This window comes from Sceloporus occidentalis, unplaced genomic scaffold (assembly GCF_023333645.1).
Source record: "Sceloporus occidentalis isolate IW3139 unplaced genomic scaffold, rSceOcc1.0.p SCAF_41, whole genome shotgun sequence".
In the NCBI taxonomy this organism is placed as follows: domain Eukaryota; kingdom Metazoa; phylum Chordata; class Lepidosauria; order Squamata; family Phrynosomatidae; genus Sceloporus; species Sceloporus occidentalis.
The window spans coordinates 2,691,748-2,717,105 of NW_028317021.1; the positions used below are offsets into that span (position 1 = coordinate 2,691,748).

The 25,358-nt window shown below is 45.1% G+C and overlaps 1 protein-coding gene across 9 annotated transcripts in view; it reads left to right on the plus strand.

Moving 5' to 3' along the window:
• The first annotated feature begins 12,013 nt into the window (after positions 1-12,013).
• ARVCF (ARVCF delta catenin family member) overlaps positions 12,014-25,358 on the plus strand; it is a 602,431-nt gene continuing 589,086 nt past the window's right edge. For all 9 annotated transcript variants that reach the window (XM_089490084.1, XM_089490092.1, XM_089490085.1 and 6 more), the window contains exon 1: positions 12,014-12,087. The gene's annotated coding sequence lies outside the window, so the exon portion shown is untranslated. The remainder of the gene's footprint in view (positions 12,088-25,358) is intronic.

The window sequence follows — 25,358 nt, forward strand, 5'->3', positions numbered from 1 at the left end:
TCAGGCCCCACCTAGAATATTGCGTGCAGTTCTGGGCACCACAATTTAAAAAGGACATTGAGAAACTGGAGCGTGTCTAAAGAAGGGCAACTAAAATGGAAACCATGCCCTATGAGGAAGTGACTGAGGGAGCTGGGGATGTTTAGCCTGGAGAAGAGAAGGTTAAGAGGTGATATGATAGCCCTGTTTAAATATTTGAAGGGATGTTATACTGAGGAGGGAGCAAGCTTGTTTTCTGCTGCTGTAGAGAGTAGGACCTGGAGCAATGGATGCAAGCTACAGGAAAGGAGATTCCACCTCAACATGAGGAGGAACTTCCTGACAGTAAGGGCTGTTCAACAGTGGAACACACTCCCTTGGAGTGTAGTGGTGTCTCTTTCCTTGGAGGTCTTTGAGCAGAGGCTGGATGGCGATCTGTCGAGGATACTTTGATTGAGATTTCCAGCATGGCAGGGGGTTGGACTGGATGGCCCTTGCGATCTCTTCCAGCTCTATGATTCTATGAGTTTTAATTTCTAGAGACCAGCTAGTAGGGGCAGGGATGTGAGACTAGATCCTAAAGTGAAGTCAAAGGCTTTCACGGCCAACATCCATAGTTTTTTGTGGGTTTTTCGGGCTGTGAGGTCGTGTTCTAGAAGAGTTTACTTTTGATGTTGCTGCTGCTGGTAAAACGTCAGGAATAAACTTTTCTCGAACACGGCCTCACAGCCCAAAAAACCCACAAGAAACTATAAATCCTAAAGAATTATAGCTGTACCACCTCAAGCCAAAAAATTGTTACGACGTTACAAGGTAGAATAGCAATAAAATGTTGCAGTTTAGAGTGCCTCCCCTCTGTTTCCCAATGCGTCATCCATGCTCTTCCATTCCCTTTCCACCCAGTTTTCCACTTTCCTCGCCTCCATCAGCATCTGGGGTCTCTCAATATACTCATGTCTTCAGTTCTCAGAATCCCACCCTGTAACACCTTAGAGACTTTCTGTTAATTTTTTCTCTCATGCCTCTCTCTTGTTGTAGGTTACTACGCCATTTCTACCTGGATATCAGAAATGGAACAAATGATTCGCAAGGAGCAAAAACAGGACAAAGCAAGGGCCTGTCCCTAGTAATTCTAGAGGCATACAGACTGAGAGGCAGTACAGACTGGCACTTTGTGCCGGCCTGACTGTGTACTAGGGGTGAAGAAGTTCACACGCTCCAAGCCCTTCTTCCTTCGCTGGGGCGCCATCTTGGCACACGCCTGTTTACACAGCGTGTACCACAACAACATCCCTCGTGCGCAGCACTCAAACAATGCTGCGCACAAGGGGCGTCATAACGCTGCACCATGGTGGTTATGGCACCCCTTCTACAGTGCAAAAAGAAGCCCCTTTTGGGTGCTTCTTTTTGCTTTGTGAGCAGGCCACAGCATGTGGTTGCTGCGCCCTGCTTCTGGGGCTAAAAGGGGTGGCGTTGAGCCACCTGTCTGTCAAGTCCCTGAGTGTGTGTGTACACATGCAGAATTTCTCTCTCTCTCTCTCTCTCTCACACACACACACACACACACACACTTGTGCGTATGAGCATATACTGAGGTGGGGAGTAACCTCTCTCAGATCTGCCCGCCAGGGTTTTCTGTGCAGAGGTAGGTTAGATCTAGAGGTTGTGGAGATGGAGTTGCAATGGTCTATCATGATTCCATCCCCCCGATCAGATGCCCTCTCCCACAATATACAGGTTTTGAGTGAGTATGCTTGAAGGTGGGTAGCCAGTACAGAACAGGGATTATCCTAGTGTACTGACCAACCCTCTGGTCAACAGTCTCCCTTCCTGAGCTAGCCAGCATAGTCTCAGTGGTGATGCTGGAGTCCTCGTGGCTAGTAGTACAGGGATGCTGAAACTGCCCTCTCTGGGGTGGCTCAGGACTTAATGTCAGTCATGACACCTATGGTTCCATACCAAGTAGTATTTGGCCCTCCTTATGCTGGTGGGCACACTCTTGACCTTGTTTTCTGTGCTGGGTGGAGTGATGGTAATCTTGGTGTGGAGGAACTTTCTGTAGTTTTGTTGTCATGGACAGATCATTATCTGCTCAGGTTTAGACTTACTGAAATGCAGAACCTCTGCAGGAGTGGGGGATGGATTAAGATGGTCTGCCCTAGGAGGCTGATGGATCTGGACAGGAAGAATGGGCAGGGTGGTGGATACAATTGTTTTTGAGTATTCCCTCTTACAGGCCAATGCCTTGGTTTTCCAGAATGCTGGTGGTGATGGAGCGAGTGAGACTGTTCGGAAAAGTTGCAAGATTGTGTCCAGTAGAGAAGGGTCAGGCAAGCCAAGGGTTCAGTGTTCCAGAAAGACGGGTCATTAAGGCAATCCAAAGGTAAAGGATTCTAGATCAATCCATAGTCCAGGAGGCAAGGTATCAGGCAACAAAGTCCAAGGGAATCAGAGAAACATGCTTTCACCAGAAAACTCAGATAAACTCTGACAAAGGAGTTCAGCATCCTGCACTTGTTTATAATACCCAGTTTCTAATCACAACTGTTACCTGATTGCTGAGTGTTTCTCATAAAACCTCCTGGATTGACAGAGGCACACTTTTTCAGACCTTCACTGGGTAAAGGTAGGTACCTCATTGTTTTGCTTGTCCATGTTTTCTGTGCCTGGAATCTCTGCTGGTGGAAGGCTGGGATGCTGAGTTTCCTGACACAGAACAGGCTCTGTTTGAGATGGCAGAGCAGAGCTACGACCCGGCTCAGCTTCAGGTTCCCCCTCCACCTGGGTTCAAACCTAGCCTCCTCCTCATCCTCAGCCTGGCTGGGCATGAGAAAGACAAAGGTTAGAGCAACATTGGTTGAAGACTCCGAGCCTGACTCAACTCACTCAAAACCTGCATATTGTGGGAGAGGGCACCTGGTCAAGGGGATGGAATCATGATAGACCACTGCGACTCCATTTCCTCAACCCCCAGATGTAACCTACCGCTGCACAGCAAACCCTGGTTTTCTAGAGCCTATTTGAAGGCCTACTCTATGATGAACAGCAAATGAATTCTTTTTTGCTGCCACTGCTGCATCTGCAGGGAGGCATCTGGCAGAGCTGTTCCGAGTGGTCAGAGGTCTGTACTGGTCTTCAGGTAAAAAATGCAATCCACTTGACCAGGCACTTTGTACATAAAGTTGCTCAGAATCTCTCTGACTTGGATGCTGTAGTTGATGCAGTGCCAGGGAATGCAACCTTGGTGCCTGTTTGTCCAGTATTAATGGATACTTTTCAATTTGTACAGACTGAGAATGTGGACAGGATCCTTGGAGAGATGAGACACCACATGTGTCTTAGACCCTTGTCCTTCCTGGCTTATTAAACAGGCCACAGGGGGACTGGCTGAGTGGGTAAAAGGGGTAGTCAGTGCCTTCCTACAACAAGGCAGCATTACAATTTGTCTAAAGGAGGCAGTTGTGAGGCCTTTGTTGAAAAAACAGTCCCTTGGCCAGTGTCCAAACTACCATTTTTGGGCAAGGCATTGGAGTATGTGGTAGCCTCTCAGTTCTAGGGGTTTCTCGATTAAATGGATTATTTTGATCCATTTCAATCTGGCTTCAGGCCTGGCTATGGAGCAGAGACAGGTATGGTCATCTTGGTGGATGGCCTACACAGGGAACTGGACAGGAAGAGTGTGCCCCTATTGGTTCTGCAGGACTTTTTAGTGGCTTTCGATACCATTGATGGTATCCTTCTGGGCTGTCTCACTGGGATGGGACTTTGGGGTACTTTTTTACAATGGTTCCATTCTTTCCTGGAGAGGCAAACCCAGACAGTGGTGTTGGAGGACTCGTAATCGACTCCCTCACCATTGACCTGTGGGGTCCATCGGGGTTCTGTTTCATACCCCATGCCATTCATGGATGGCCCTTGTGGTCTTTTCCAATTCTATGATTCTACGATTCTTTGAGTCCCAGCTTTTTGGGATAAAACAGGATAGCATCATCAACAACAATAAATTAATTACTAGCATCTAATGCACACACATCCCAGTCAAGTGGCAGGTCTAGCCTTCAAATTAAAACCAGGTCCTTGCAGTCGTGCAAATATTATACAGCTTCTGTGAATGCCAAGCCTGCTGAAGTCCTCCTTCACATAATACAGTCAAGTCGTGACTACTGAGCAAATCAACTGCTCCTGATTTTCAGGTTGTTTTGCTCTTATTGTCAGAAGAATAACGTTTTGGTGATGCCCTCTATTTAACATGTGCACACCGATAGCAAAATAGCATCCTAAATGCCGGCAGAATTTCAGTGTGAAATGAGTTTGGAAGGTGCCCCAGCTCTGAACAAGCTGAGCGGCAGTATCTATTAGTGTTTGCAGTGCTCCAGTTGATTACTTAATGCCTGTGCTGTATTTTGAAGCAAGAGGTCTTATCACCTCTCAGGAATGAGTCTGTACCCTACTACACTGAGAGCAGCAGATAATTTTGATGTTAAGTAGAAGAGATTTACATTAGGAAGCAGTACATTAGAAAATGCTTTCGGATGGTTGATTAGAGTGCGGCAAGACATGTCATAAGCTATCACTCAAAAGCTCAACCAAAAAAGAAAAAGAAAGTAAAGGAAAAAATAAAATAAATCAGTGTTGTTTACTGCAGGTGGATTTGGATTAAAGGTAGCCTAGAACTATTATGAGATATCTTAAGGTAGTCCCAGAATATCCAAATTTCCTCGGTAACAAATGTCATAAACAGTTGGGGACTGCCCTTCAGCAGATGCAAGAAGAATTTTATGTAGAGTTACAAATACGTATGCAATGTCCATGGAGGGTTTAGGGCCACATTGGGAGCAGTGAGGCCAGAAGAAAATGTCATGCCAAAAATGCAGATTGTAGCAATTCGCAAAAGAGTCACTGCATGAAAGGAAACACATCCTTATATTATGGGTGCACGTTGTGTGATTTTAAAGCCTTTGTTTCTATTAAAATCACAGGAGACTTCTTGAAGAATTCTTATTCAGCTGCCTTCACCCTAGAACCTGTTTTTGAAGTTTGTTTGTTCCAGAATGGTCACCCCAATGTTGGCGACAGAATTCCCTAGGAGACGGAAGTGTTTCCTCATTCCTTACTGACCACTGCCATTCCTGATGTCAGATTTAAGTCTGTTAATCATCTCACAAATGATGGTGTATTGGAAGTTGAACCGCTATGTTTATTTCAAGGGTGTCACGCTGAGGATGGAGCAAGCTTATTTTCTGCTGCTCCAGAGAATAGGACCCAGAGCAATGAATGCAAGCTATAGGAAAAGAGATTCCACCTCAACATTAGGAGGATATTCCTGACAGTAAAAGCCGTTCCACAGAGGACAACATTCCCTTGGAGTTTGGGGAGTTGCCTTCTTTGGAGGTTTTTAAACAGAGGTTGAATGGCCATCTGTCAGGGGTGCGTTAATTGTGGGTTCTTGCATGGCAAGGGGTTGGATTGGATGGCCCTTGGGGGTCTCTTCCAACTCTGTGATATTGTGTAAACTGCTGTTCTTTGGATGGCATTGTTAAAGTCTGTAATAACATTGCCTGGGTAAGACAGAGGTATAATCTATGGTTTGAGTAGGGCTCATATGGTCTGTGCAGATACAGTCTGATAGTGCCACTCTATTCTGCTTTGGTCAGGCCTCACCTGGAATCCTGTGTCAAGCTCTGGGCACCACAATTCAAAAAGGAGGTTGAGAAGCTGGAGCGTGTCCAAATGAGGTTGACTGAAATGGTGAAGGGTCTGGAAACCATAAGCCCTATGAGGAGCGACTTAAGGAGCTGGGATGTTTAGCCTGAAGAAGAGAAGGTTAAGGGGTGACATGATAGCCCTCTTTAAGTATTTGAAGGGGTGTCATATTCAGGATGGAAATTGCTTTCTGCTGCTCCAGAGACTATGACATGGAACAATGGATGCAAGCTACAGGAAAAGAGATTTCACTTCAACATTAGGAAGAACCACAGAATCATAGAATCATAGAGTTGGAAGAGGCCACAAGGGCCATCCAGTCCAATCCCATTCTGCCATGCAAAGCACCCTGACAGATGGCCATCCAGCCTCTGTTTAAAGACCTCCAAAGAAGGAGACTCCACTGTCCTGACAGTAAGAGCTGGTGGACAGTGGAACACATTCCTCCAGAGAGTGGTGGAGTCTCCTTCTTTGGCTATCTGTCAGGGATGCATTGATAGGGAGTTCCTGCATGGCAGGGGGTTGGACTGGAAGGCCCTTGTGGTCTCTTCCAACTCTGTGATTAAGGCTATGTGCTCCCTCCCCATTAAAAAAAAAACCCAAAACCTTACAGATGCATTTTGTGAGGACGTGGGAGAGAGTCTTTTGGACACAGGATTCCAGGTGGGGTCTGACCAAGGCAGAATAGAGTGGCACTATTACTTCCCTTGATCTAGGCACTATACTTCTATGGATGCAGCCTAAAATTGCATTGGCCTTGTTAGCTGCTGCATCGCACTGTTGACTCATGTTCAACTTGTGGTCTACTTGGACTCCTAGATCCCTTTCACACGTAGTTTCATTCAGCCAGGTGTCACCCATCCTATATCTGTGCCCTAAGTGCAGTACCTTACATTTCTCTGTGTTGAATTTCATTTTGTTAGCATTGGCCCAGCTTTCAAGTCTATTCAGGTCATTTTGAATTTTGATCCTATCCTCTGGAGCTATTCCTCCTAATTTGGTGTCATCTGCAAATTTGATAAGCATGCCTTCAATTCTGTCCTCCAAGTCATTGATAAAGATGCTGAATAACACTGGGCCCAGGACAGAGCCCTGTGGGACCCCACTGGTCACTTCTCTCCAGGATGAAAAGGAGCCATTGTTGAGCACCCTTTGGGTTCGGCCGGACAACCTTCGGGTTGGCCTAAGTCAGCAATGACTTGAAGGCACACCAGAAGCAGCAGGTGGAGCCAGTGTAAGTGTGGAAAGGTGGCAAATAAATGAAATAAATGTATATTTGGCTGTATAAGGATCCAGCATGGTTTGTAGTGTTGGTTTATGACAATGGGAGACCAGGGTTTGAATCCCCGTTAGGCCATGGAAGCCCACTGGGTGCCCTTGGACAAGTCACACTCTCTCAGCCTCAGGGGATGGCCAGGACACACACATTTTGCCCAGAAACCCCTCCCACAGATTTCCCTCTGAAATGACAAACTATTTGAAGGCCCACAAGAAGGCGTGGCTAGAGGATTAAGAGTGACAGCCAGGCTTCTAACAGGCTCCGCCCAGCACCAGGCGAGGCGAGGCGAAGTTTGGTGCGCGTTAGAGGGGACGTCAGCAGCCAGAGGAGCGCACCAATCAGGCATCGCTCGCTGGGCGGAAGAGAACCAATCAGCGCAGAGACGAGGCGGGCTGGAAAAAAAGGCCAGCCAATTAAGCGCCTCCTAGTTCGGCCGTCTCTAGGCAGAGAGCGAAAAGACCCCAACCTGGCCCTCAATAGCTCTGTGTGGGTGCAGCCACATGGCAGAATAAAAAACAGTCTGACCCCGCTTTAACTGCCAGGATTCTATTTTAGGGTTTGTAGTTTGGGGAGGTCGTCCGTCTGGCTCTGTCAGAGAGCCTTCAGGTGCCTCAACAAACGACAAAGCCCAGGAGTCAGCTATGGCAGCGAAAGCGAGGCCAAACTGCCTTATTTCTACAGTCTAGATACAGCTTAAAAAGTCGCCTCCTCAGCCCCAGGAAGCTTAGTACTCCTCTTTATATCTCTTTATTCAGTAGTCTCCACACTGGGCTCTTTTAAGGGAATTTTGGACTTCAGTTCCCAGAATCCCAGGCTATTGGCCAACAGGGCTGAGGCTTCTGGGAGTTGAAGTCCACAAGCCCTTAAAGGGTACACTTTGGGGACCACTGTCTTTCTTAAACCCCTGTAGGTGAGGGTGAGTAAAGAGGTTTAACATAGGCGGCATTCGCACTGGAGAAATAACCCGGTTTGACACCGCTTTAACTTGTCTGGTTCAAAAGTGATGGAATTCTTGCTTTTGTAGTTTGTTGTGGGCCCACAGCAGAACAGAGCAAAACACTGCAGAAACAATCCAGTTTGAGATCGCTTGAATTGTCCTGGCTCAGTGCCAGGGGATCCTGGGAATTGTAGTTGTTGTGGCCCCAGAGCTCTCTGACAGGGAAGGCCTAGTGTCTCCCAAAACTACAATTCCCAGGATTCCTTAGCGCTGAGCCAGGACAGTTCAAGCGGTCTCAAAGTGGATGATTTCTGCAGGGTGTTTCAGACCATAGATTAAAACACGCAAAGCCATGGAAACATACAGGTTAAAACAGGGCGCATTAAAACAGTGGTTCCCAATCTTTTGGTCCTCCAAGAGTTTTGGACTTTAACTCCCAGAAGCCCCAGCTAGCTTGGCCAAAAGTCAGGAATTCAGGGCGCTGAAGTGCAAAACACCTAGAGGACTAAGGTTTGGGAACCACTGCATTAAAATTATTATTATTTCTTATATCCCACCTTTCTCCCAATATAGGGACTCAAGGCGGCGAATGGAAGATCTCCAAGTTATCAGCATCCCTGTTCAAGTCTTGCAGACTCCTGTATTGAGTCTCTCCATCTGGAATACAGTCTTTCCCTACTTCTCTCAACCTTACCAAAGCATTATTGTCTTTTCTAGTGAGTCATGCCTTCTCGGTTTAGCCATTTTGGCTTTTAGGAAGAGTTCAAGCTTGATTTGCTCTCAGACCATCTATTAACATTCTACCAGATCCACAAAACTCTTCTCCTGCACCACATTTCCAATGAGTTGATTGTCTTCCTATCCACGTCCTTCACTGTCCAGCTTTCACAACCATATATAGAAATGGGAAATACGATAGCATGGACCATCCTAACTTTAGTATTCGGTGATATATCTTTACACCTCAGGATCTGTTCTGGTTCCTTCATAGCTGCCCTCCCAAGTCCTAGTCTTCTGATTGCTTGATAGCAGTCTCTATTCTAAGTAATGACTGAGCCAAGTTATAGAAAATCTTTACTATTTCAACATCTTCCCTGTCTGCTTTAAAGGTATGGAAATCACCTGTGGTCATTACTTTTGTTTTCTTAACATTCAGCTGTAAACCTGCCTTTGCACCTTCTTCCTTGACTTTCTTCAGCAATCGTTCCAAGTCTTTGCTATTTTCTGCTAGTAGCATGGGGGCATCTGCAAATAGATGATATTCTTTCTTCCAGTTTCCATGCCCTGGATGGCATAATCCTGAAATGTTTGTGTGCATGTGTGTGTATGAGTCTACTCTCAAAAGGAGTCTCGGTGAGATTAGTAAAGCTTGTTCCCAGGACAGACTTCACAACATTGTAGCCTTTGGAAAGTCCTTTGAATTGTTTCCAATATTTTTTTATTATGTGAAAATGCAGTTTGGACCCAGGAGCAATTTCATGGAGGCAACCGACAGGAGAAAGATGTCGGTTTGTAAGCTCACCTCCACACTTGGGGGCCACTCACACTAACATTTTTGAACAAAAAGATTTGTATCTCCGCGCCAATTCAGAACCGATTCAGAACTGGTCCAGCGTTCCCACTATGTTTATCATGATTGAATCTCTCTATGCCATTATAACCCTGTTGCCGCTCACATTTGCCACCGTACTGATTTAAAATGGAGGTGCCTCCATCTCCGGGAACATTGTAGCTGATCTGAATCAATTCAGTAGTGTGTTCACACTACCAAAGTAGCGAATTGTTGTGGTGCTTTAAAAAAACGTTAATGGACCCGGTGCCAAATGCACTAGTTTAAGTGAGCTTTTTGCTCGCTCCCCCCCCAAAACTGCACCAATAGTAGTCGGGATGAGTGTGAACTTCATGGAAATAAACAAGTTCCATGCCAGTTTATTTCTCCAGTGTGAACGGCCCCCAATTGTTTCCTGTTGTATCTGATTGCACAGTTTTGGTGTTTCAAACCTTTTCAGAAGAAAGAAAGAGTGCAGTCTGAGGATGGTGGATATTGCCCCACTCCTAAAGATCTCTGCTTGTGAATAGCACTGTTTAGGGTCAAATCCACACTTGCTTCCAATTATTGGCAACCCTAGAAGCACTTTTAAATAGGAAAGTGTGTGTGAAACTTTTGCTCTGAGCCACATATACTTGCAAGAAAGCCTCCTCCACCTTTGCATTTCAAGGGAGGAGAAAGGGGCTGTTAACTTCATTGTGTGCACCATGCCTTCCTTGGATAGGCGTTAAAATCCTTGGATAGGCAAGATGGGTATGAGATGGAATTTCAGGAGATGCAACAAAGATACTTCTGTGAATCTAATTTCAGTTTTCTTTTGTCAGTCAAGACAAAATCTGGGAGTCACCTGCATGCCTGTGAATCTCAGTCAGCAAAAAAGTTCCCTGTTTGACAAGATCATGACTGAGAAGCAGGAGCAAAGAAGTAATTGAATGTTACATTCACAACTGGGATTGATTTTTACTGTCTACTAATCCCCCCCCAAATAAATTAGAATCTAATTGCTTCATTTAGATTTGCGTTATAAGCAAAGCTTCCTTTTAAAAGTTCAATTTGTTCACCCGCAGCATTGTATGGGGTTCAATTTCTGGTTTGAAAAATGAGAAATGAGACTTTTTCATCTTCAAATGTGATAATTACTTTCAAGCAAAAACATTTCCTAGGAGTGTGAGGCACAGGGAAGTTACCTTTTTTCCAAGCTTTCCATGTGTGGGCATCCATTCTATTTTCTGAATGGACAGAAAAGCAATTGAGTGTGAGAACAAAAGAAGGAAGGAAGGAAGGAATTAATTGTTGTTCACAGGGAAGGAGGAAGACAAGAAGTTACTTTCCCCCCCCCAAGTGTTGGCCTTCAGGTGTGGACATCAATTATATTCTCTGAATGGACAGAGAAATAATTGAGTGTGAGAAAGAAGGAAGAAAGGAAGGAAAAGAAGGAAGGAAAGGAGAAAAGAAAAAGAAAGGGAAGGAGGTTGTTCACAGGGAAGTTACCTTTTTTTTCAAGTGGGAGCTCTCCATGTGTGGGCATCCATTCTATTCTCTGAATGGACAGAAAAGCAATTGAGTGTGAGAAGGAAGGAAGGAAGGAAGGGAAGATTGAGAGAGAGAGAGGGGGGGGGAAGAAAGATAGATGTTCACAGGGAAGGAGGAAGGGAAGGAGTTACCCTTTTTTTCCAAATGGGAGCCTTCCATGTGTGGGCATCCCTTCAGTTTTATAAATGTACAGAAAAGCAATGGAGTGGAAGAAGGAAGGAAAGAAGAAAGAAAAAGAAGAGAGAGAAAGAATCGTTCTTCACAGTCCCTTTTTCTGAAGTGGGAGCCTTCCATGTGCGGGCATCCGTTTTATTCCCTGAATGGACAGAAAAGCAATGGTGTGTGAGAACCAAAGAAGGAAGGAAGGAAGAGAGAGAAAGAAAGATGATTAGATAGACAGATAGATAGATGATAGATACATAGATAGTTCTTCACAGGGAAGGAGGAAAGAGTTACCTTTCCCTCAAGTGGGAGCCTTCCATGTGTGGGCATCCTATTCCCTGAATGGCCAGAAAAGCAATGGAGTGTGAGAAGGAAGGAAGGAAGGAAGGAAGGAAGGGAGGGAGGGAGGGAAGAGGGAGAGAGAGAGATAGAGAGAGAAAGAAAGAAAGAAAGAAAGAAAGAAAGAAAGAAAGAAAGAAAGCATCCCTCCCATTCCTTGAAATGGCCAGAAAAGCCCTGGAGTTGGGGGGGGGGACTCTCAGGGTGAAGCTAGGCACTGCCAGAAAAACCCATCTGACCCCAATGCTCTTGCAAGGTCCCAGAGAGAAGAGACAGCTAGGGAGGGAGCCACTGAGCCTGTGTGTGTTCTTGCCTCTCCCTCCTCCTCCTCTTGCTGCTGCTGAAGGGATGAGAAGCTGGCAGCTGGTTGCAGGAGGGCTCCTGGGCTGGGCTTCCTGCCTTTCTCTCCCTCCCTCTGGCAGGCAAAGCAAGGGAGGTTGACCCTGGGCTCCAGTGATCAATCGTGGAGGGTTCTCCTCCCCTTTGGACCCCTCCTCTGTCTCCTCTGCGATCGTCTGAAGCCAGCCAGAGAGGAGCATCATCCTTTCAGAGCTCAAGGCAGAGAAGGAAGGCGAGGAGGAGGAGGAGGACAGAGAGAGAGAGATGGTGAGCGGGTTTGATGTGGGTCAGATCATGGAGGGAGGGAAGGAAGGAAGGAGGAAGGAATGGATGAATGAATGAGCTGGCATGCAAGGAGAACAGCCCTCCATGCAAGGAGAACAGTCTTCCCCTCCACCCTCCCCAACAAGCCTTTTTTGTTGTTTAAAATCTTTATTTTTTTGCAGCCTTCCCTCTTGGATCCTGGTTGTGTTGTTTTGCTGTCATGTCAGCATCCTTGGCAGAGGGAGATCCCATGCATTGCATTGGGCTCATTGTTCCAGACAGGGCTGGCTTGCAAGGGGGAAAAGGCATTTCAAAAATTATTATTTTTTAAAAAACCAGCCTATATTCAAGGCTGCGGGAAAAGCCTGCAATGATGCCCTGGCTTGGTCGAGTCCTGCCCTTGGCATGGAGGGAAGGAAAGTGATGCCTCTGCCTTTCTCTTTATTGTGGATGCCCAAGAGCCAGCCTGCCATTCCAGCCCTGCTTCTTGGCCCCATTCCTTCCCCTTCTCCCTCATTGTAGGGGGTGGTTGTCTTCTCACAGCCCCCCCCCCCTTTCAGCTTTCCTAAAGTGGCTCTTCTCAAACTTCTGGGGTGCTTGTAGGCTTCTTTTCTGGGGTGGTCAAGAACTGGAGGGGATTCTTTTTTGGGGAAAGCTGCCTGCAAACCTTCATGGGTCCCACAGTGATGCTGAATGTGGCGGAACCAGGTAAACATCATATTTAGCAAAGATACTGAAGGGATGAACCTGGGGCTGGTGCCACACTGGAGAAATAATCTGGTTTGACACCGTTTTAACTGCCAGGGCTCAGTGCTGTGGGATTCTGGGGAGTGTAAGTGTACTTTGTTGACGGTGGAAGAAGGGATGGACTTCTTAGGGCAAACTGGCACATAAGGGATCGATTCCTCACGCACTCCACAAACTACAGTCCCCACAATTCCATAGCATGGAGCCGTGGCAGTGAAACTAGTGTCAAACTAGAATCCAAAGACATAGCCGCGTTAGTCTGTACATAGAGACACCTTGTAGCACCGTTGAGACGAACTGGACGAAAGAAATGGGCAGCAGGAGTTTTCGTAGGCTTCGGTCTACTTCCTCGGATGCGGAGTGTCAAACTGGCTTATTTCTCCAGTTTGGATCCAGCCTGGGAAGGACTATCTAAGGTTGCAGCTGCCTTGCATGCTTTCCTGAAGGAGGACCCCAATGGAGCCATGGTAGGGTTGATTCCTGAGTAGACATGTAAGACAGTCTGCTTTTGGCACTATCCACCGTGAGTCTCATCCTACACTGCAGAACCTTTCATCATTTTCATCCTTGCTTATTATGCTTTCTCCAGACCTCACTCCCCAGTGTCAAAGCAGGGGATGCTTACAGCCAGAGAGGCATTTTCTTCTGCAGCTTGAGGACCAGGTTTCTTTGGGGCTGCTCTTAAAAACAGAGAGCTCTGCTCCCGGGGACAGAATATTGACATGCAGGTGGCATGCGGCAGTCTTGTTTAAGTGGGTTGCCAGTTAAGCTTCCCCAGCGAGTGGAAGCGATCTAAGTTACAAAATTGTTGGAGAAGCGGGGACTGTGTCGAAACTGGGCATTGATTTTTCGCACCACACTTCAGGAGTGCGCAAATGGAGAAAGGGGTTGGTTTCTGGCACGAGAGCCGCCTCCTCTGCAGGCAGTGTCCTTTCTGAAACAACATCCAAGGGCTAGCGTGTTTTGGCAAACTGGAAATGCTGGCAAGGGCTTGAGAGCACCATGGAAGAACAGCTGTTCCCCTCCGTCTCTTTCCCCCAGCATTTCTGGAATGTACCTAAATGGTTATAGGATATACCTTGTTAGGCAAATGGTGTGTTTTACTTTTCCTTGAACAAAGCATCCAGGTATGTCTTAAGAAATGCAGGCACGTTGCTGTTCTTTCATGTCTTGCTGCTGGAGATTTTCTAATCTGGCACTGATTTTTTACTTACTGTATATACTCATGTATAAGTCTAGAAATTTTAGTCAAAAATTGACCCCCCAAAACCTGGTCATCCATGGGTCAGTGTAAGTACTGTCTTTTAACTCTCTCTCTCTCTCTCTCTCTCTCTCTCTCTATATATATATATATATATATATATATATATATATGGAGCCATCTCCTTTCTCTGAATAAAAGGCAAGAGCTTAGCACCAAAAAGAAGTATGGATCCCCTCTATTCTTTCATCCATCCAGCCTTTAGGATGAGCACAGTTATTCCTGCCAGAATTTTCTAAGTTCTTTGGCATCATTTTCCTTTGCACCATCCTTTACATCCTTTGTTACATGCCTCTAAGTTTTACTCTCGACTTATCCATGCGTCATATCAAAATCCATGATTTTGGCCCCAAAACCTGCTCTCGACTTAGACATGAGGTCGACTTATAGTCGAGTATATAGTATATTGTAGTTTTCAAGTGGTGGGTACCACTCGGTACTGCATCCAAAGAACTGAGTTTGTATCCATGAAAGCTCATGCTAAAATAAAAGCCAGTTAGTCTCAAAGGTGCTGTCACATTTCTTTTTTCCTCCCCTCCCACTCCCTCCCTTCTTTTTTCTTTCATTGGTGCAATTTTTTCAATGTTAACTCTGATCCTGCCCGTGCTGCCAGCGTATAGTCCAATTCAGATAAGTTGGACCCAAGTCGAAAGTCACATATGCGTCTTGGTTTACACCTGGCGACTTAAAATTACCTGGCGATGGTTTTGAAAATGGAGTTTGTTGGGAGGAGTGGTCCAAAGTTAGCAAAAATGAAAATGAATGCAGCGCTGGTAACTTGCTCTCTCTCTGCCTCTCTCCGTGCTGTGTTTTTCTGGCAGCACCAAATTCATTTTTCCCCCTTTCATGCTTTACATTCTGTCACAACTGTAGTTAACAAATCACTTGGCGGCTTCCTTTGAAGAGGGTGTGTTTGTAAACGTGTATCGCAGTTATAGAAATCTGATGCTGGTGCATCTTGTTTTTTCTTCAATGCAATTTGCTAGAGCTCCACAAACATCTCTCTGGAGGGTATATATGCCTAAGCTCTGGAAATAAAAATCTATCAGAAAACACGTCAGAGCTGCTGTAACATCAGATCTGTAATTTGTTGCTTTTAATATTTGATTGTGTGGATAGAAATCACTCACATGGAAACTATAAAGACATTCCTCCCGGTAGCTAAGAGGAAAAATGCTTGGGTGGTTCTTTTCCTCTCAGACTGAACCATAACATGATCATACTTGGAACATAAGAAAGATTAATCTCTACTGTAACCAATGAGTGCTTCTGCCCTCTGATTTTCTTTTACCTGAAGGTGAAGGGTTCTCAAAGCCAGAAATGTAAAGGAGCAGGAAAATGGTCCCTTGGTTAATGTCCCATCTGTCCCTTGGGAAGATTCTCCAAAGAGTCTGAGGTTTGCCTCTTTTTCTTTGTTCTTAACAAGCATCATCTTCTGCCTCACACCCTCATTTTTATCTCACCACTGTTTGGCATTTTCCTAAAGTACCTTTTTTAAAAAAACGTTCAAACTAAACAGATCTCCATTGCATCTTGCTCTTGTCTATTTCTTTCAAACAGGAGCTGGAAGTAGAATGTGAATCTACACTTCTGTATAAGTTTGAGGATAGAGAGAGAGAGACTCGGCTGCCATGCAGCCAGCGCTTCCGGCAGAATTGGAAAGCCACTGTTGTCCATGGTTTTTGGTGGCCAGAGAGTGCTGTGGCTGGAGGCCAGGTCCATTGCTAAGTGCCCAGAAGTTGCTAGCCTGCAAAAGGGGGAAAAATCTTTAGCCTGCTTTTGTCCCTTGTAAGTAAAAAAAGCAGACAAATGTAAATTTGTGTACCAATAGAACAAGAGTCGGGCGGAGGGTGCTTAGCTTTGCTCTAGACCCAAGTTGCATCTGCACCAAAGAAATAATGCTGTTTGGCACTGCTTTAACTGCTGTGTCTATGGAATTCTGGGGTGTGTACTTTTGTGAGCTATTTAGCCTTCATTGTCAGAGAGCTCTGGTGCCACTGCAATCTACACATCCCAGGATTCCAGAGCATAGAGCCATGGCAGTTAAAGCTGTGTCAAACTGCATCATTTCTTCCCCAAACATCTTCTCTGCAGCATTGCCACCTTTAGCATTCATGGTAATTGAGCTGATCTTGCAAAGGCACTTTATTCCCTCTTCCTATGCCATCTACATCTGTACTGGCCATGGAAGAAGGTCTTCACTTCTTGTGGCAAACTAGCAAATAAGGGACAGATTCCTCTGTTCACCACCCCACACATCTTGTCTACCTGGAAATCATAGTTGCCGGTGGTGACCAGGTGAGTGGTTAAATATAAGCCTCCCTCCCTCTGATGAAAACTCTTTGTACATTTTGTACATGTGTTAGAATGGAAAAACCAGTTTACTCTTCAGATGAACTGTCTATAGGCATTACAGTTGTGGATGGTTTTTTAAATGTACCCCTTCTTTCTCTTTTGAGGGTGATTACCGGATGATCTATCTGTCCGTCCGTCCGTCCGTCCGTCCGTCCATCTATCCATCCATCCATCACTTTTCAAATCTTTTCTATCTTTCTTTCTCTTCAGGATTATTACATTTATTTTTTTCAATTCTGTAACAGAGCTACACACGTTGCTAGAGCAAAAAAGGGTTTAATGGATGGACTATAGAATATAAGGGGAGGACAAGCTTTTCATCTGACATGAAGTCCATGTGATTCCATGTGATTCAGGTTGAACAGAATAAGGAATTCCAGCCTGGTTTTGGGCTGCTCCTTAACACACATCCAGATCAGTGGGGGGAAAAACACACCTTGCATTGATGGTTTCTTGGGTATTTTTTTCTGACCTCATGGGAATTGCACTGTCTTTCAGGGAATAAAAAATGCTTCACATCCACAGGGCTGTTTGTGAGTTCAGAATGAAGGACTTTTCACAGTACCCAGAGCCCAAAAACACATGTTCACATTAGATGGAATTAGATTGCTTTGGGGTATCTGACAGACCTTCCTTTCTGGAACAAAAAAATGTAACCAAGGTGACTTTTGTATTCTAAAAAGACTACCCCTGTTATTGCCAATGAAAAACAAAAACTTTTGATGCGCCTGGGCATTTAGGAAACAGATTTAAGTCCTGATCTAATGAGGTAGTTTGTTTTTATTTATTTGAAGGAAGACCTGAAATGAATCATCTAATGAGGTAGTTTTCTAACCAAGGCGCATTACAGACCGCCCAAAAGGGGCGGTCTCGTGCCATTGCCGGTTGCAGTGCGGAGGAGCCGCAGCAGCCAAACCGTGCGACTCCTCTGCACTGCAGAGAAGAAGCGCCAAAATGGCACTTCTCTTTGCGGCACAGTTATGACGCCACAAGGCACCAATGGCGCACTCACTGCATCATATGTGCTGTGCGACGTGCAGACGCTATGCATCCAGCACGTAATAATGGTGGCGCCCGTGTGTATAGGGCGCTGCCATTATTACGCCCCCGTCACGTGCTAGGTGTGAGGCCGGTGTGGACGCTAGGTCCTCGGCCAACCCCTAGCACGTGACGGGGGCACCAGAAGGGCCCGTCTATAACGGGCCCAAGTTTTGTAAAAATAGTTTCTAGGGATGGAAATGTTTCCTAGTAAAGGAGCAATTCTTTGTGCCAGCCACCAGAGTATGTCGCTTGGATGGCACAGTGGTCCTTGCAACCCAATTTCCCACATGGGCTATTTGTGCCAAACATATACAGTATTAGGTCTTTAGTAAGCTGATCTCCTGGCAGTTCTAACCTAAGGAAAAACAACTACTCTCCCACCACATTTTTTCCACTGTGGAAATACGATTCAACTCATAGGGTCACCATACTGTAACCAAGCTTGTGTTTGCATTGTGTACCAGGCTGCCTGCCTAGGCAAATGCCTCCCTGCAGAATGCCATAGCATGGCAACATTGCCACACTTTTGGGCACTGGATCTATACTATTGGAATGGGCATTTTCCTCTGAATTTCAGCCATCTGTTCATCAGTGGTTGACTGCTCAACAAACACCATCCTCATGTCTTCAAAATAGCCGGTTTGTCAGTGACACTACGTATCACTTTAATTTTCCTTTGGTTAAATTTAGTAGTTTGTGAGGGCACAAAATCTCTTCCCGCTCATCATTTATATTCCACCTTAGGTCCCATATTGGCAGAAAGGTGGGATATAAATGAAATAAAGAAACAAATACACTCAACCCTCCATATTTGCAGTTTTGATATATGCAGATTTGATTATTTATGGATTTGATTAATATGTTCTCTCAAGGAATCTCTAGGTCCCCCAGTGCAATTCTATGGCCAACTTTAACTAAAAGTTGCATTGAAAGACCTAGAAATTCTTAGAGAGAATACTCTACTAGGTCTTTGTAGCTCCTCTAGTGCAACTCTATGGTCAGTTTCTGTCAGATGTTGATTACAGAGTTGCACTGGAGGACCTAGAGATTCCTAGAGAGGTGTCCTCTCAGTTAAAAACATGGTGTTTTTGTTATTTGCAGTTTTTGCAGTTGAATCTATTCAACTGTGCTCAATCTCCATATGGATATTACAAAAGGTTTTTTTTTTCTTTAAAGAAGAATTGCCATGTGAATGTCCATGAGCTTATTAGAACATTAAACCACAATTTTCTTGTCCAAGAACAAGGGTTGTGCACACTTATTCCTCTCCCTTCTCTTCATATTATTAAGCCATAGTTTCCTGTTGCGTCCAAACTAGGAAACCCCAGTTTAATCTCTGCATATTAACCAGGATATCAGAACAGGATCCAGTCCTGGTATGCTGTCCTGCTTTGCAGAAGTTTAAGAAATCCTGGAAGTATTGAATTCTGGTTTGAGAGAAAAAGTAAGTGTGTGTCATGCAAGTCTTGGTCGTGATTCAGTGCCCTCAGGAAAGTATTGCGGGCTCTTTTTGTTGCAACTTTTAAGAAGACTTTGAAAAGCTACCTGTTCTGAACGAATTTTAATCGGTGTGTTTTGTTAGATGTGCTGCTGTTTTGTTTATACTTTGTTGATTTTGCTCTGAAAATACATATTTTTTCCTAAACTGGCTGATTTATATATTAATGTACCATTTGGAGATTTTAAAAAATCTTTGTATCTTAAAGTTCGATTGTAATGTAGTATTGTATTTCTATATTTTTGTTTTGTTGACCACCTTGAATGGATGTGGTCCAGAATGGTAGCTTATAAATGTTTATCATCATAAAGAAAGAAAAAAAATTAAACTGAGTATTATGTCTGCACTGGGCTGCAGAGCCATCAGAATAAGAAGCAATTGTCTATGAAAGCTGGTTGGCAGCCTGGTTATTTCCATAGCAGCAATGTCTAAGTCTAGGTTGGCAAGCTCTTGCCTCAGTAAAATGGGGACTGTGCTTGGTGATACAATTTTAACGCCTTTAACTCAGTGTTCATCTGTGTCTCGAATGGCATTGCACAGCAGGGATGGATTGACACATTCCTGATATTATTCCCAAGCAAATGGTACTAAGAAACATTTCAGTTGTAATTCTAGTGGTAACATATAGCCATTGTGGTTCATAGCCCTTAACAGAGATGTTGACCCAAGTCGATTGACTTGGACTCAAGTTGGACTCAACTCTGCAATAAATGATGCACTGACTTGACTTAACTCGCAACTTGTATATTTTTAGTGGCCAACTTGCTGGCCTAACTTCATCCAAAAATGTCACGGAGTAGAAAACGGTTTTCCTTCTGTGAACAATGCTTCCATGTCACTGCTTTTTGCCTACCTGCCCTGTCTTGGAGGGTGGATAGGGGCGAAGTACCAAGCAAAGTTTATTAGGGATAAGATAGAAGTAGCCCCACTCATGCACAGAAGCTTACCAGCCAGTTACAATTCTCAGAGTCAGGCAGTCCAAGTCAGTAGGATATAAAGACCAAATTCAAAGGAGTGTCTGGTAGCATGATCAGTTCATGAGGCAGGGTCCAAGGTCCTTTGGAAATCCAAGCCATTAATCAAGAAATGAGAATGTCGCTTCCTTCTGAATGATCAGTTCTCAGCAACAACCTCCTGAGGGAGTTGCTGGATTATTTATGGCTTGGCAGCCTCTTGTACAGTAGCTGTTGTCTGATTAATGAGCATTTCTTATATAGCAATAGCAATAGCACCTTACATTTCTATAGCACTTCATAGTGAACTAAGCACTCTCTAAGCGGTTTACAATGTGTAAGCCAATTGCCCCCAATAAGTTAGGTACTCATTTTACTGACCTACGAAAGGATGGAAGGCTGAGTCGACTCTGGAGCCCTGTGGGCTTGATCTCACAACATTGTGCTTGCAGTACTGGCATTTAACCACTGTGCCACCAGGACTCCGGGTTATATAAATATATAAATGCTCTGAGTATCACAAACGCTACCTTTCTCTTCTGTGTTCCAATGTGGTAGGTATTGTCAAATCCATGTTGTGGCTGTTGAGGAGTGTCACTGTCGGTTTCAAACACTAGCATGTCCCTCTGTCCTTCTGTTTCCCTGTCTGTATCATAGTCTGAATGAGGCACGTCCCCATGCCCTTCTGCTTCACTATTTGTGTCAGAGGAACAAGACTTGACACTACTGCTCTGAGAGCCTAAAAGGAAACTTCCAGTTAGAGTAGATGACATGAGCTAGATGTGCAAATAAATTGATCTGGTATATTATTTATTTCAATATTTATGACTTGCCCTATATTAAAAGATACCTTCACATTTACAGATTGTTCTAATTTTCATCCAAAAGTTGCTTTCCTTCGCCATACAAAAAGGAAAAACAGCCCACTAAATTGTCTCTGTCTCACTGACATTGCCAATATTTTGAAGCACTTATCCAGAGTTTGTTGTCATGAATACAAACCACTTTACTCTGTTTTTTTAATTTGTTATTTTGAGGTTTTAAAATTAGTTAACTAGCCTGAATTATACTGCTGTGGGGCATGTGTGTTTTAAACAGAGGAACCAGGCATTTACACAGAATGGCAGCCACTTGGGAGTTTATCAAACGGGAGGAATTTCTCTTAAATTCGAGTGAAAAGAAAGTGGGGCCAGAACTCATTCACTTAAAGTCACTAGTTTCGCACAGTTAGGTGAATGCGCATTGCATTCGAACTGGCTCCCCATTGCCCGAAAATAGCATGCCATTGCCTGAATTTGCGTGTCGCAGTCTATCACGCAATAATGTGAAACCACATGATTGCGTTCGGACTGATTTCCCATTGCTCGAATTTGTGTGTAGTGGGTTATCACGCAATAACATTAAACCCCATGATTGCATTCAGATTGCCATCAGATTATACTTCCAATTTCCCTTGTCTGATAAACTCCTTGGTTCATTCCAAGGCTGAGCAAATTGTGTCCATCCAAATGCTGTTGAGTTATAATTCCCATCAGCCCTAACCAGTCTTACCATTTATGCGTTATAATGGGAGTAGTGAGTTCAGCAACATAAGGTGGATCGTAGGTTCTTCCTTACTGGTCCTTCATAACCATGTTGGATCATTTAAAAAGTTTGTTACTCTTTAATGTTAATTGTAAGTAGTTCTTTTCCCCAATAACCAAGTTATAACTTCTTTAATTGCAACTGTAACTTTACTAGGGGTAGCTTCACTCCTTTTGTGGTATAACTGTAACTTTTAGTTGCTTTCGTAATTATGGCATGCAACCTGACTAAATGGTGCATGGTTGAAGTCCTAGCCCATGTGCTATCTTGCTGTCTGTTGTGGCTCTTAAGGCAACCATAGACAGGAGATGAGTATATTTGTACCATATTTGTACAGTATTACACAATTTTCATTTATTACTAGCATTCTTCTTTCCTTTACTTTCTCTCTCTCCTGGGAACAATTGCTATGTTTCTTGGCAGAGGCTGTCTCAGCTAGCTCCAGGGTAACAGATACATGCTGCCATGCAGCGGTGCATTTTATTTTGGGAAATGCTTTCATTCAAATCTGGAGAATGGAAAGAAAAAGTCCTTCTAAGCACCGGGAGTTCCTTGGAAATACTTCAGAATGGGGACAATGTCATGTAGATCCCTCTCCCCAATAAATTGGAAAGGACAGAAACAAAACCAGGGAGTTTTTGGTTTTCAGATCTTCCCAGATAGGCCCTCAGTCAGCCTGGATGCACCCAGAGTTAATGTATTTGTCTGTAGTCAGTTTCCTGTGACCTTGCTACTTATGATCATATAGGTGTACTATGTGATGCTGTGAATTCTGGGTAACACTCTGTGCATGTGGTGAAGTGGTCGTTGGTTCACAAAAGCATGTGCTGCAAAAACGGTTTGCCTTTTCACAGGATGATTGTTGCTATTCTTGGCAGAGAGGGCTTGTGTGTGTTCGTTCAGCTCATTTGGGATGGGATTGTGCACCCACTTACTGCAAGAAAGATCACTTACTTTGGAGTGTGCTTGCATGGGGTTTACTCTTCGCCTCAGATTCACTGCTTGAATGCAGAGATAAACCCACCGTTGGGCTGAATTCCAGGGTGGTTTTTATTGCAAGACAGCTGACAGGGCGGGCCTAAAAGGATTGCAGGATTGCAGGATTGCTCTTACTTGATGCCTTTTATCGGCTCTTGTGCATTTCTTACTTAGATTTTACAATTTATCTTTGCAATTATGGGATTTTAAAAGACAATCTTCCTCGATGGAATGTTGAGTTTGCAGAAGTTAAGGATTTGTTGCTAATACACAAGTCCTTTCTGGGGCTTGCATGGGGAGTCACTGAGAAGAGCAGATGCTTGGTTTGCAGTTGATCCCGAGTCTGTTCCTTTGCCTCTCCATGTAGGACTGGGAAGGACCCCTCTCCTTGAAATCCTAGAGAGAGCTGTGTCCATTCTGAGTCTGACATGCTACACTAGATAGAAAAATAATCTGAATTATCTTGTTATCTAAATCAGAAGTGGGCATCTCCATAATCCTGATCCTCAACATTGTTGATATTGGCTAGTTCTGATGAGAATGAAGCCGCCCAAACATCTGATGAGCCACATTGATAAATCCCTCCTGTAATCTGTTGAATCCTCACTCAGCCACTGGATAACCTTGTGCAAGTCACACTTTCTCAGAAGATTATCGCACTGCGTTCTGAGAACGTTCCGTATCATCACGTGATGAGAACGTTCCTGGAACAGATATTACTGCATTAGTAAACTAGAACGTGATCAGAACGTGATCAGAACTGCATTTTACCGCACAGCGATTCCTTTTTCTTGAAACCGTTCTCAGAACGGTTTGCTGTATTACGTTTTGTGGGCTGTGTTCTGATGACGTCGCCACTCAGAGGTTGGACGGCTCGGGAGAGGCGCTGCTCCCAGGAAAGAGGAAAAAGGGAGGCTTGGCTTACTGAAATCCCTCACCTCCCTTCCCCATAGGAATCAATCCAAAAACGGAGGTTAAAAAAGAGCAGAGAGCCCTTATGGGTCTTCATCTGAGGAGGCAGAGGTTGCTTGGCTATGGGGATGTCCTGCCATCTCTCTCTCTCCCCTCTTTCCCCATAGAAATCAATCCAAAAACGGAGCTTAAAGAGAAGTGAGCCCTATTCATCTGAGGAGGCAGAGGTTGCTTGGCTATGGGGATGTCCTGCCATCTCTCTCTCTCCCCTCTTTCCCCATAGAAATCAATCCAAAAACGGAGCTTAAAGAGCAGAGAGCCCTTATGGGTCTTCATCTGAGGAGGCAGAGGTTGCTTGGCTATGGGGATGTCCTGCCATCTCTCCCTCTCCCCTCTTTCCCCATAGAAATCAATCCAAAAACGGAGCTTAAAGAGCAGTGAGCCCTATGGGTCTTCATCTGAGGAGGCAGAGGTTGCTTGGCTATGGGGATGTCCTGCCATCTCTCCCTCTCCCCTCTTTCCCCATAGAAATCAATCCAAAAACGGAGCTTAAAGAGCAGTGAGCCCTATGGGTCTTCATCTGAGGAGGCAGAGGTTGCTTGGCTATGGGGATGTCCTGCCATCTCTTCCTCTCCCCTCTTTCCCCATAGAAATCAATCCAAAAACGGAGCTTAAAGAGCAGTGAGCCCTATGGGTCTTCATCTGAGGAGGCAGAGGTTGCTTGGCTATGGGGATGTCCTGCCATTTCTCCCTCTCCCCTCTTTCCCCATAGAAATCAATCCAAAAACGGAGCTTAAAGAGCAGTGAGCCCTATGGGTCTTCATCTGGGGAGGCAGAGGTTGCTTGGCTATGGGGATGTCCTGCCATCTCTCCCTCTCCCCTCTTTCCCCATAGAAATCAATCCAAAAACGGAGTTTAAAATCTCTCCCAGATGCAGACCCAAAGGGCTTGCCTCTGCTCCTTTTAAACTCAGTTTTTGGATTGATTTCTATGGGGAAGGGAGGTGGGGGATTTCAGTAAGCCTAGGGACTCTGGCCGGGAGAGTGCTTCTCAGCCTCACTGAGAAGTCTTCCCTCCGAAGATTCCCTTGGGAGGGAAGGAAGGCAAGCCCCCCTCCCCAGCTTGTCTTCCCTCCGAAGGGAGTCCGAGGATTCTCTTGGGAGGGAAGGAAGGCAAGCCCCTATAAAACGCTGGGGCTTCATATGCTGGCATATGTTTGTAGAAAATAGGATAAAACTTATGTAACTTGATGGGCCAAGGGCAGAGTCCCCTCCTTGGCAGCCTGGGCTTTAAGGGAGCTCCACGGAGGTCCCTTCAAGCGGAGGGAAAGGGAGGGGACTGGACCAAGGGGAGAGCCCCTGCAGCCATTGCAGCTCTTTAAACCGGTTAGAAAAGAAGAGTCCTCTGCTGTCATCCCATTTCCTCCTGTGTGTGTGCATGTAATGTGTGCCTTCAGGTTGTGAGCTTCCCTCCCCGCTTTAACTCTTGTCTGGCTCTTTGCTATGGAATTCTGGGAGTTGTTTGCTTGCTTTTCTGTGGTGCTCCAAACAGAGGAGCTTTTGTGGGTTCCCTCCTGGAGGGAAGGAGGAGAAGGTCCTGGGCATCCCTGCCTCCTGCATTGTGACAGCACAGGAGCCCCACTGGACATGACACTAGAGGCCCCCGCAGAAGCAGCCAGACCCTCTCCCTCTTGCTCTCTGCTCTGGTCTCTTCTTTCCCTCTCTCTTTCTCTCTCTTTCTCTCTCTTTCCCTGCTTTCCTCTTCTCTTCCTTGTCCCACCTTTTCTCCCTTTTTCCTTCCTTCCCTCCCTCCTTCTTCCCCCCGTCTCTCTCTCTCTCTCTCTCTCTCACACACACACACACACACCTTCCCTCACTGCAGTCGCTCGCCTGCCTGCCTCCCTCCCTGCCTGTCATTCTTTCAGCCAATCAGGAGACGGGGGAAT